General features: G+C 50.2%; 1 long non-coding RNA gene across 1 annotated transcript; it reads right to left on the bottom strand.

The window, feature by feature from the left end:
• Window positions 1-6,671: 6,671 nt before the first annotated feature.
• On the bottom strand, window positions 6,672-10,251 carry LOC136994908 (uncharacterized). The gene is made up of 3 exons (XR_010886701.1): window positions 10,229-10,251; window positions 9,417-9,443; window positions 6,672-8,557 (listed from the first exon to the last, which is right to left on the bottom strand). It is a non-coding gene; the product is annotated as an uncharacterized lncRNA (long non-coding RNA).
• Between the last annotated feature and the right edge of the window lie 1,634 nt (window positions 10,252-11,885).

Genomic DNA, 11,885 nt, shown 5'->3' with positions numbered 1-11,885 from the left:
ACTCCAGACTGACCCATCAGGGAGTTTCCAAGTCCTGCTGTACAACAAATCATATCCTAAAATGTTAATGTTAGCAGCACCAACCAGTACCTCGGCATGGGTTAATCTCTGCTCACCGAGCCACAAAGTAATCTTTGCTGTAGGACACTCTCTTATATTCCCATCCATACTGGTAAATTTCATTTTATGGCGACCACATTTAAGATGTAGGTGTCCTGCCATCTCTTTGGTGATTACAGACATCTGTGTCCCTGTATCAATGAGGAAGTTCACAAAAATTTTCCTAGGCCCTAGGGGAATGGCAACGATGGGTTCATGGTGTTTAGCAGGGAGCCACTGTACAGCTAGCACCCGCCAGGCAGGGTGGCTCACTGCCCTCCCTGGGGATGCAAGTTTTTTGACGGGGCATCTTTAAGTCAGTCAAGTCCCGTTGCGAGGCTGAGGGCTTGGATCTGCCAGGGGCCGAGTCGTGCCTCATGGGCAGCCCCCCCCCCCCCCCCAGCATCAATCCTTCAGCTCAGAGATTGTATCAGAGCCCAAAGTTTGGCCATGGGGGTGCCGTGCAGTAACTGCTGCGGTATTCCCATTGCCAGTGCTCTATGCCAAAGGCCGTTATGCTCCTTGTCAAATTTTGGGTGGGGTTCAGGCCGCAAATTGGTAGCCTGTACCTGGCGGACCTTCCTGCGAGGTTCAGTCGATCCTCTGGGCTTAGTTCCAATCCAGTCCATACAGTGTCCATAATTTATTTCTTGCACAAATTCATTCCAGGTGGTCACATGAGCCTGATCTCGCGGGGGCTGCATGGCGGCTGCGCTAGCGTTCATTGCACGAGTGGTTTGTATGCAATCCTGAGCATTGGCCACATACATTTTCGGATTATCAGGGAGACCACGAATAAGGGGGGTTAACCTTGCCGGATCGATTGGAGCTAGCATGGGGGATCTCCTTAATGCCTCCTTCTCATACATTGCTTGTATGCAGGCCGCCTTCTGCACAGACGCAGCAAGGTCTGAGAAGCCTGTAGTCTTAATAACAAGGGGGTCTCCTCACTCCTGCAGGTCTATGCCACCGGCCCAATAGGCAGCTCGGGCGGTTAATGAATAATTCTGGTCGCCCAGAGGGGTGGTTAGAAATATGCTGGGGCCCCAGTAGCCCTCTGCCTCTCCTTCACTCAGCAAGATATGATCTCCCCCCGTGAGGGAGACTCGCCATACATATTCGGTCTCAGATTCTTCCAGCCGTCTAGAGTACTTTTCTTGCAGCTTGGCCAATTCTGCCAGGGACCAAGGGATTGAGTGTACAGTAGTACGAATGTTATCCTCTCCCTCAGCTGCAACCTCAGTTTTAATCAGTGGTCGTACCGGCACAGGCTCTGGGGTGGGAGTATAGCAATCGGAGCTTTCCAGAAAATCGTCATTATCGTCATTGTCATACCAGATATCCCCATCCCAGGTCTCAGGGTCAGCGCAGCATACTAGTTTACGAATTTGCTGAGCCGAGACTGTGGATGGCATTTGGTTTAGGAGTAAGTCTAATTTTGCCTGCAGCTGCTTCTCTCGCCTTTCTGCTGCAGCTAGCAGCACCTTCAGCTCCCTATTTTCTGTCTTTAAATCCTGGTTTTCAACCATGAGACTGTTTACTTGTGTCCCCAGCTTTTCTTGATTCTCCTTTTCAAAGGCTAGTGAAGTTTCCAGCACCTTGTTAGCTGATCTTAAGCGGCATATTCTATGTCTGCAACTTTTTCGGGGGGAGGGGACTCTATATTCTTTCTGCACGCAAGATAAGCAAACCTCCAATACTGCACAAAAAGTTCCTTTTCCTTTACCTTTCCTGATCTTTTGCTGGCTTCTACATTGCTCTATCTGCTCTACCACTTTATCTTCATTTTTCCAAAATTTATGGGCCCATTCTTTCCCTGCTTGGTATGGTGCACACTTATATTTATGCAGCAGTTTAACCATGGCAATCCTACAGACTACGCCAAATTACTGTCGTGTGAAATGGAGGGAAGGAAGGCCCTTCCTTATCTTTGTAATTTAAGTTTGCCTGCCAGAGCCCCTTTTTTGAGGACTTTCCCTGAGTCAGTTTCATGAAGTAAAAAGGAATAAGAATTTATTAAAGTTACAGATACAACAGGTTCGGAATTGCCATTGATAAATGCACTTGCTGCTACGAATTTTCTTTCTATGAGATCAAACTAACAATTAAGCGCTTTCAGTAATGTATTTCCCCTGGTAAAGTCTGACGTTTGTCAGAGGCGCAAGTCTTACCAAAGAGGTGTCCCTGTTAGGAGGAGGAGAGAAGGAGGCTCGCTCATCAGCAATCTCTGGTGAACAGTTCAGGGGTTCAGTTTTCTTCCCTTCCAAAAACTTTAGTGAGCTGTCCTCTGTTTTATAGTTGCTGAAGGTGGGATGTGGCTGTGTGGCAGTCATACTTCATTGGCTAGATTGTGCAGTTGTTGTGGGGTATGCCCCCCTTATTTACATATTTTTCTGCAGCAAAGGGCATGTTTTTTAATATGGTAATCAAGGATAATGAGGCTGGGGTTCTATAGGTCAACACTTAGTCCATGAGCAGCAATTATTTTTTGGTATGCAACCCTTTGGGTCGGGGTGGACTGTGATTCCACCATATCACTACCTCCTCCACCATGCAGCTGGAACAAGCTGTCTGCTCTTCACCTTCTAGCTTGTTACTAATGTTGCAAAAGGGTGGTATGCTTTGTCTGCCACATACCGTTTCTCCTTTGTGCCCCCCCCCCCCTTATCTTTCCTACCAAATTCTCTCCGGATTCCACACCCTGGTGATGAAGGATGCAGAGAAGGCAGAGTTACTGAATGCCGCCTTTGCTTCAGTCTTTACTGCTCAGGCCAGCCCTCAGGAACCCCAGACCCTGGAGGCAAGAGAGAAAGTCTGGAGAAAGGAAGACTTTCCCTTGGTGGAGGAGGAGTGGGTTAGAGATCATTTAAGCAAACTTGACACCCACAAATCCATGGGCCCCGATGGGATGCACCCACGAGTGCTGAGGGAACTGGCGGATGTTCTTGCTAGGCCACTCTCCATCATCTTTGGAAGGTCATGGAGAACAGGAGAGGTGCCTGAGCGCTGGAAGAAAGCCAATGTCACGCCAGCCTTCAAAAAGGGCAAGAAGGAGGACCCAGGGAACTACAGGCCAGTCAGCCTCCCCTCCATCCCTGGAAAGGTGATGGAGCAGCACTTCCTGGAGGCCATCTCCAAACATGTGGAGGAAAAGAAGGTGATGAGCAGTAGTCAGCATGGCTTCACCAAGGGGAAGGGGAAATCCTGCTTAACGAAGCTGATAGCCTTCTATGATGGAATGACTGGCTGGGTAGATGAGGGGAGAGCAGTGGATGTTGTATCACTTGACTTCAGCAAGGCTTTTGACACTGTCTCCCATAACATCCTCATAGACAAGCTCAGGAAGTGTGGGCTGGATGAGTGGACAGTGAGGTGGATTGAGAACTGGCTGAATGGCAGAGCTCAGAGGGTTGTGATCAGCGGCGCAGAGTCTAGTTGGAGGCCTGTAGCTAGCGGTGTCCCCCAGGGGTCAGTACTGGCTCCAGTCTTCTTCAATTTCTTCACCAATGACCTGGATGAAGGAACAGAGGGCACCGTCAGCCAGTTTGCTGATGATACAAAACTGGGAGGAGTGGCCGATACACCAGAGGGCTGTGCTGCCATTCAGAGAGACCTGGACAGGCTGGAGAGGTGGGTGGAGAGGAACCTCCTGAAGTTCAACAAAGGCAAGTGCAGGGTCCTGCACCTAGGGAGGAATAACCCCATGCAGCAGTACAGGTTGGGGGTTGACCTGCTGGAAAGCAGCTCTGCAGAGAAGGACCTGGGAGTGCTGGTGGACACCAAGTTAAGCATGAGGCAGCAATGTGCCCTTGTGGCCAAGAAGGCCAATGGTATCCTGGGGTGCATCAGGAAGAGTGTTGCCAGCAGGTCGAGGAGGTGATCCTCCCCCTCTACTCAGCCCTGCTGAGGCCACATCTGGAGTACTGTGTCCAGTTCTGGGCTCCCCAGTACAAGAGGGATGTGGCACTACTGGAGCAAGTCCAGCGAAGGGCTCCAAAGATGATGAGGGGACTGGAGCATCTCTCTTATGAGGAATGACTGAGAGAGCTGGGCCTGTTTAGCCTAGAGAAGAGAAGACATAGGGGGGATCTTATCAATGTATACAAATATCAGAAGGGAGGGTGTCAAGAGGACAGGGCCAGACTCTTTTGAGCGGTGCCCAGCGACAGGACGTGAGGCAAAGGGCACAAACTGAAACACAGACACTTCCATCTGAACATGAGGAAATACTTTTCCACTGTGAGGGTGACAGAGCACTGGCACAGGTTGCCCAGAGAGGTGGTGGAGTCTCCTTCTCTGGAGATATTCAAAACCTGCCTGGACACAATCCTGTGCAATGTGCTCTAGGTGACCCTGCTTGAGCAGGGGGGTTGGACTAGATGATCTCCAGAGGTCCCCTCCAACCTCAACCATACTGTTATTCTGTGATTCTTCTGCAATACCAGGTAGTGTGCCAGTGGGATCCTGCCTTACTTCCCCTTCCTTCCCCCAAAGAAGGCAAAGCGATGGTGTGTCCTTTTACAATCAGAGGTCTCTCCTTCCCAGGCCTACAGGGAGTAACCCACTGGACTCAGGAAAGGAGGCAGAAAGCCTGTCGATAGCAGGAACCCTGACATAGGCATGTGCCACCTCCTCTGCTTCCCACTCCATGGGGGGTTCCTGCCTCCAAATGACAGACAAAGGCTGTAGGAGAGAAAGGACGAAAGATGGGAAAAGGCCACTTAAAAGCCTAGCTCTTCCAGAGGTTTGAGCACCAAGAGTTTCCTTTGCAGTAGAGCTAAGAAAACTTTTGTGGGCTTAGGGAGAGACCAAGGTGCAGCACTGAAGGAAGTCATGTGCGCAAAGTGGCAATCTTTTCCTTCCAAGATTCATGTTGCCTTTAAAAAAAGACCAAGGTTGACACTGAAATTTCACCTGCTGTGGGATAATGGTCTATGATCATCTCTGATCATCCCTGCCAGGGGTAAGTAGTGGATGCAAAGGGTGATTTGCGGTCTGATGCCCATGCCAGTGAGGCAACGCCCAGGGTGAGGCGGAGGTCGCGAAACTTGACATTGCTCCACCCAAAATGATGCCTGGGGTGAGGTGGGAGTCTTGCAGCCTGGTCTTGTCACTAAGGGCAAAAAAGGCCGGCACCCAATGACTCCCTCTGCTGAGCTCGACAAGGACCAATCGTCCCACAGTGTTTGACTCAGCTCCACCTTATAAATTTATTATAAATTCAGCACATAAACAATCCTCCATTTTGAGGACACGAACACTAATTTAAGGACGGGTGGAAGTTCTTGGACTCTCTCCTCCCCAAAACAGGGATGCCTTTTTGGTAAAGCTTGTGCCTCCGACAACGTTGGATGTTACCCCAGGAAAAATACCATTTGGGAAAGTGCTTAATTATCAGTTTTAGCTTAGAAAAGTAGAATTTGTTGCACTAAGTGCATTTATCACCAGCAATCCTGAACCTGTTGGATCCGTTCCTTTAATAAATTGTTTGTTTTGTTCAACTTTGCGAAACTGACTCAGTGACAGTCCTTTTCAGGAGGGCTCTGGCAGGCAAATGTTGATTACCAAATAAGGGAGGGCCTTTCCACCTAATCATACCCTTTCCCTCCCTTCACATGACACGTGCCCTGGGAGCAAGCCTGAGGGACAGGAGTTTCCAGTGGTAGAGGTGGGGACGGGCAGTGAGTAAACTGGAGGGCATGCTGCTCATGTTTAGGGGGCAGAGGAGAGGTAGTGGGCAGGGCATCCTGCCATATGCTCTGTGCTCCTCTGTAGGGACAAAGCATGACTGAGGTGGGAAAGGGAGGAGACAGCTCTGCAGGATGTGCTCTTCCTCTGCAGGGACCACCAGCAGAGCAGCGTATATAGGACAGATGGCTTCCACAAAAGGGCACAGGGAAAGCCCCAAGATATTCCTGACCCAGCAGACCACAGCCTCAGGGACACCTTGGATAGGGCCCTGACTGCCACTCTTAACGGGAAGGTCAAGAGAGGGTGAAGCCCTGCTGCCTAGACCTTCAGGCGTGTTACCAGGGAGGGTGTGGAAGCTGCCAGGTGCCCTGAGGAGGCTGCCATGCCCTGCATGCCTGTGTCCTGGAAAGCCAAGGAAGGGAAATGGATTAAAAATATTTATATGCCCAGCCTTCTAAAATTCAGCAGGTTACATGACGTAACGCTCTGTGATTTTTCTATTATTTGCTTCAAAACTCAGCTTCCTGATCTGCCTTTATTGATTTAGTCATGGAGTTTTCAAGGAGAAAGGCCTCTATCCCTCAACATCCCCTCAACCCTCTCTTGGGAAGATGACTCTAGAAAATGACTGCTGATCAGGTCTTGCAGATGTCTCTGTAGGGCTCGTAAATACACCCCATAAAGTTTTTCTCGGCTGGATGTGGGAAGTGGATGGGAACCCAGCTCCACTACATCCTGCACTCTGGATCACGGGGATGAGAGGAGCTGGCCCCTGCTTGGCTTCCTCATCTGTATGAAAGCTACAGCTGATTCTGAGTGCTTTAGTTGCTTCAGAATTAAAGGACACTGAGAAGTAGTCAAAGAAAAACAACAACAGAATACCCATATCCATTGCTGTTTATAATCTCGGTTACATGGAATGCACTTAATATACTTATTACAGCTGGATTTTCAACAATCAGCATTAGCAAAATCAGAAAGGAGAACAGAGTTTCATACTTCGTCTGATGTCTCTGTGCCAGTTGCTTTATCATGTCAACCAGAGCTTGCTAGAGAGCATGCTGGGCTGCAGCTGCCTTTCACTATAAAATAAGAAGTTAATGAAATGGATCTCACTCTGCCAGCTTTTTCTGCCAGGAGTTTGACTGTGTGTCCGGTGCCTCCTCTGTTGATTGCCATACTGCCAGCACATTGGGACCTGGTGTTCTGGCAGCAGTCACCCCCAACAGAGAGGGAGGGAAAGACAATCTCATTCTGCCAGAGACTCTTTGGAAAACTGTGCGAGGGAGACTTTGAGTGGCCTTTGCCAAATGACAGTGTTCTTGTGGATGTGCACAAATGCCCTGCAGTCTTGCTTGGTTTCCCTCTCACAGCCCATTAAGTGGTTCACTTTGTGGAGTCAGCATCTAAGTTCAGTGCTGAGTGCCGAATCAAAAAGGAGAGCATTAGGCAAGTGACTGACAATGTGCAGCCAGAAACATCAGGAAGGCAGGAGAGCTGGGCAGAGCACTAATCGACCTGGAAAGCTCGCACACCTTGCTTTTGATGTGTGAGGTCAGCCCTTTCTCACCTCAAAGGGAAGGATATTCACCCTCTGAGAATCTCTGAAAATGGCTTTCACATCCTTCCCAAATGAAGGGGGTTTCTGCAGCGTGGATGAGAGGTGAGGCAAGCTGCTTTTAGGAGGTGCCTGCTTCTCCGACCTGGCACAGAAGGGACCTGGTGTGACATGTGATGCTCCAGGCATACAAGTCTGAGGTGTTGCTGAGAAGTGTGGTTGGAAGCTCCTCACAAAGCTTTCCCATCCCAGAAGAGGGCTCTCTTTTGGGACAAGTGCACCTCACGGATGTTTCCTGCTGTTTTCAGTGACTGGCATGTAAATACTTCGCATGCTCAGAAGAATTCAAAATGAAAGCTGCTGTACACTATCAAGTCAATTTAATTCTCACTTCCTGGGCAGCAGATACATTTCCTTCCTTTGTGTGGATCCTCGGTAAAAGTGAAGGTAAACTTCACCCCCTGACTAGCAGCCTGAACTCTGAGGCTTCTCCTTCTTGACTGGCTCATTGAAGGACTAGCAAGCAGAGACGGGAGTGTCTGGTAGGAATTTGCTGTAGAGCTTGGATTGCAGGGCACAAACGTGGGAGCTGTCTGACAGGAGTGCAGTCTCCTCCTGCATCTCCCTATCAGTAATCCATTTACTCATCATCATGGTCCTCCTCAAACCCCAGGACTATTTTCAGTGGCTCAGTGTCAGGCTTTGCAGAAGTGGACCCTGTTGAGAAGAAGGGAAAGAACTTCCCTTCCTGGCTGCTGTCTCCACCAAGGGTGAAAGTGTACACAGCTGTTTTCTTGCTGACGTTATAAAATGACAGCTGCTTGGCTGAGACATCCAGGAAGATCCCAATCTTTCTGGGTTTCCCACTCACAACCAAACGGGTCCAAGGCTCTGTGCGGGCCCAATAGTCTTGCCCATCTGCTAACCCTATGACCCAGAAGCTCTTCTCTGGGGACAGAGTGAGTGTCCCTTTGCGAGTCACAGGCTCCCGTGCAATGCCCACGTCCCAGTTTCTTCTCTTTCCAACATCCACTTCCCAATAGCATTTCCCAGATGTGTAGCCTTCCTTTGCCAAAAGGAAAGTGTGGGAGTCAAATCTCTTCTCTGTCCTGGGCACACTTCTGGCAGTGCCAGTATCTTTCACACTCTTCCCATCTTGAGAGAGTTCCAGCCTTGGATGCGCTGTGTCAGCATCCAGGGAGACATCCACTGCAAAGACCAAGTCATTCCTTCAGTATCAAAAACCATGAGGCTTGCTTTTCTGAAACTTTCTACCCTGTGTCCCCATATGCCTCTTCCCTTGCCCTCCCTCTGCCTCCTCTTCCATGCTCCCTACTTGGCCTCCTGGTACAGGACACCTCCAGCCACTGTATTCCCAGATCTCTCATATCCCTTGCTCTCATCTATGTTGTGCTGAGAGAACAGCCAGAAGGAATCAAACGCATGGCTACTCAGAGACACTGTTGGAAATGTAAGTAGTACCAAGAAGGAATATAAGGGGATTGCTAGCCTTTTCCTTCACCACTGAGACTCTGCAGAGGTGAGCTGAGCAAAAGAACCATGCCTCTGCACACACAACCTCTTTGGGCAAAACCAGAATCACATCAGCTGTTTGCCTGAGTTTGAGGATAAATCAGGCTGGCCAAGACTGCATGGCCTAAGCAGGCCAGGGGGCTGCTGGGATACTTCTTGAATCAGCCTTTGCAGGCAGCAGAGTGCCAGCTGCTGATCCCTGCCCATCCTCAGCTGTGCACTGCTCAGCAAGGAATGCTCAGCAACAGATCCAGCAGAAATGTTCCATCTGACCTCCCTGAAATGAGCCTCTCATTCTTCCTAAAACCTGCCCTTTTCTTCTGAGAAGACATAATGCTGCTTGAAATGCCAGCTGCTGTAACACAGGCTTGTGAGGGGTCTTGGGCAGCACGTGAAGAAGGGAAGGCTCAAGAAACAATTCTTCTTGCAAAGATGTTGTCCTCTGAATTGTTCTCTGCGTAGGACAAATAATACACTTCCAAATATATGTCCAGGCCCTGAGAGCTGGGAATCAGACTCTTTGTTTCTCTCTTACCTTTGTGACGCTGTATTTTCAAAAACTCTGTAGGAAAATGAATAAAGGAGGCAATAAGTTGATGTGAGAAGGAGGCCTTGTCTGCAGTGAGCTAATGCTCATCCACACGCCCAATGAAATCCTTTCATCTAATTAACTGCAAAGCTCTCTTAGCACTCCCGTTTCTCCACATTTCCACTCTTGGTTCTGGGCACATGGAGCCTCTCACACACCGGAGAGCACTACACTGCAAAACCTCTTGTCAGCTGAGATCACAGAGCCAACAAAGGACACCAATGTGGAAACAACCCGAGCCAAAGAGAGCTCACACAAGCTGACTTTTCCTCACAGGAAAGTGAACATTGACATATCCCTCACTTCCCCTATTCTCTCAATTCGATGTTTCTGCCTTCCATCTTCTCTTCCTTCCTTCAAACCTTCACGACCTTTCCTTTCTTTCTTCTCCTTCGTTTCTTCCTTCTTGACTTTATCCCTCCTTCCCTCCCACCCATTAATGCATTACAACATCAGCTTCCTTCCATCCTACCATTCCACACTTCCATAACCTTTCCCTTCCTGACCATTGCACCTGATGTGTTTCCATCCCTCCTCCTTTCCTGCTGCCTGTTCACTACAGTTCAGAACGGCATTGTGTGAGCGGAAGGCAGGGGGACAAGTGACATCTTTGGAGACAAGCATCAGGCTTTGTTCCTGGCCAGACAGGTGAAGGGCTGGCCCCAGTCGGGAGAATTTCCTGAGCTGAGCAGGTGCCCCAAGGAGGTCTCAGCAGGTCACGGTTGCCAAAGAAGTACCAGAAAGCAAAGGTCACTTACCGTGTTCTTTCAGCAGTTGGTCTGTAAAAGGCAAAGGGAAGTGGAAAGGAGAGAGAGAGAGAGAGAGAGAGAGAGAGAGAGAGGTGTCAGTGTTTTGGTGAGAGAGCCTTCTGAAGAACGGCAGCTCTTATGGCTTCCAGCCACTGCTGCCTGCTCAGTCCACCTTGCCAGGGCTGCCGTGGCAGCGGAGGGCAGGAGGGCAAGGGACGTGTTTGGAGGCAAGCAGCCATCTCTCTTCCTGCGTTTCAGAGCCAAGGGCTAGAGCCACGGACACAGAGCGCGCCCCATTCCCATATTTCCCTTTAGCAACAAGGAACCTCTCTCACACGCCAGTGAGCACTCACCTAGCTGTCCTTTAGTTTGCCCTGCAAAAGAAAGCAGACGGGCGGTTACAAAGTGCTGGTGTGTGGATCGTGTGAAGCACTGAAGGGAGCATTCTGCCAAGCATTTGTATCCCCTGAGAAGACAACAGCCTCCGTCTTATAAGCCAAGTCTGTGCTGATACCAAGACCTGCCTCGGAAAAGCCTTTGGCAGTTGGGGTCACACAGAGACACAAACAACAGTGTGTGGATCCCCACCCGAGCCAAAGAGAGTTCACACGGGCTGACTTTTCTTCACAGGAATGTTTATATTCCTGTCGTCCTCCTTGCCTCCCTTCTTTCATTCCTAGGCTTTCTCACTTCCATCTTCTCTTTCTCCCTTCCTTCAAGCCGCTTTGACCTTTCCCCTCCTTTCTTAACTCCCTCCCCCTTTCATTCCTGCATCCTTTATTTCTTCTTTCCTTCCTCCCTTCCATTCATCCACCACCTTAATGGCTTCCCTCCATCCTACCTTCCTCATTTCCACCCTTCAGCCCTGCCCTGCCCTGCCCTGACAGTCCACCTCATACACTTCCTTCCCTCCTCCTTTCCTGCTGCCTGCTCACGCCAGCCCGCAAGGACCATCGCGGCAGCGGAGGGCAGGCGGGCAAGGGACAGCTTGGGAGGCAAGCAGCAGGCTTCCTTCGTGGCTGGCAGGGCCAAGGGCTGGCCCCACGGACACACAGTGCTCCCCATTCCCACCTTCCCCTCCAGCAACAAGGAGCCTCTCTCACACGCCAGGAAGCACTCACCTAGCTGTGCTTGCAGTTGCCCTGTAAAAGAAAGCAGAAGGGCCATTACAAACTGCCGGGGGAGGGATTGCACAAAGCGCTCAGGAGTGCCCTGGTAGGGTTATGATTCTTGGGAGAAGGCGGCAGCCTTCGGCAACTAGTCCAGCACTGTGCTGCTGTGCAGCCCTGGCCGGGGAAGACCCCTGGCACCTGGGCTCACACACCTAAACAAAGGCCACCGCTGTGCATGCCCTAGCTGAGGCAGAGAGCCCACACGAGCTCAGGGGTGCTCACAGGAGCATTCAGAGTACTCCTGCTCTCAGTTTCTCCTCTCTGTCATTCCCGTCTTTAGCCCGTCTAATCCCCTTCTCCCGCCTTCCCTCAATCCATACAAAACCTTTTTAAAACCTTCCTTCCTTCATGCTTTTTCCTAGCTTCCTTGCTTGCTTGCTTCCCTCCTTCCTTCCATTCTTCATTCTGTTCTTCTTTCCACCCTTCCTTCCGTCCTATCACCCATCCTTCCCTCCCTCCAGCCTGCCTTCTGCAAGCCCTTCCTCATGCCCTGA

The sequence above is a fragment of the Apteryx mantelli genome, chromosome 34, assembly GCF_036417845.1.
Source record: "Apteryx mantelli isolate bAptMan1 chromosome 34, bAptMan1.hap1, whole genome shotgun sequence".
In the NCBI taxonomy this organism is placed as follows: Eukaryota; Metazoa; Chordata; class Aves; order Apterygiformes; family Apterygidae; genus Apteryx; species Apteryx mantelli.
This window is presented reverse-complemented; position numbering and strand designations above follow the sequence as displayed.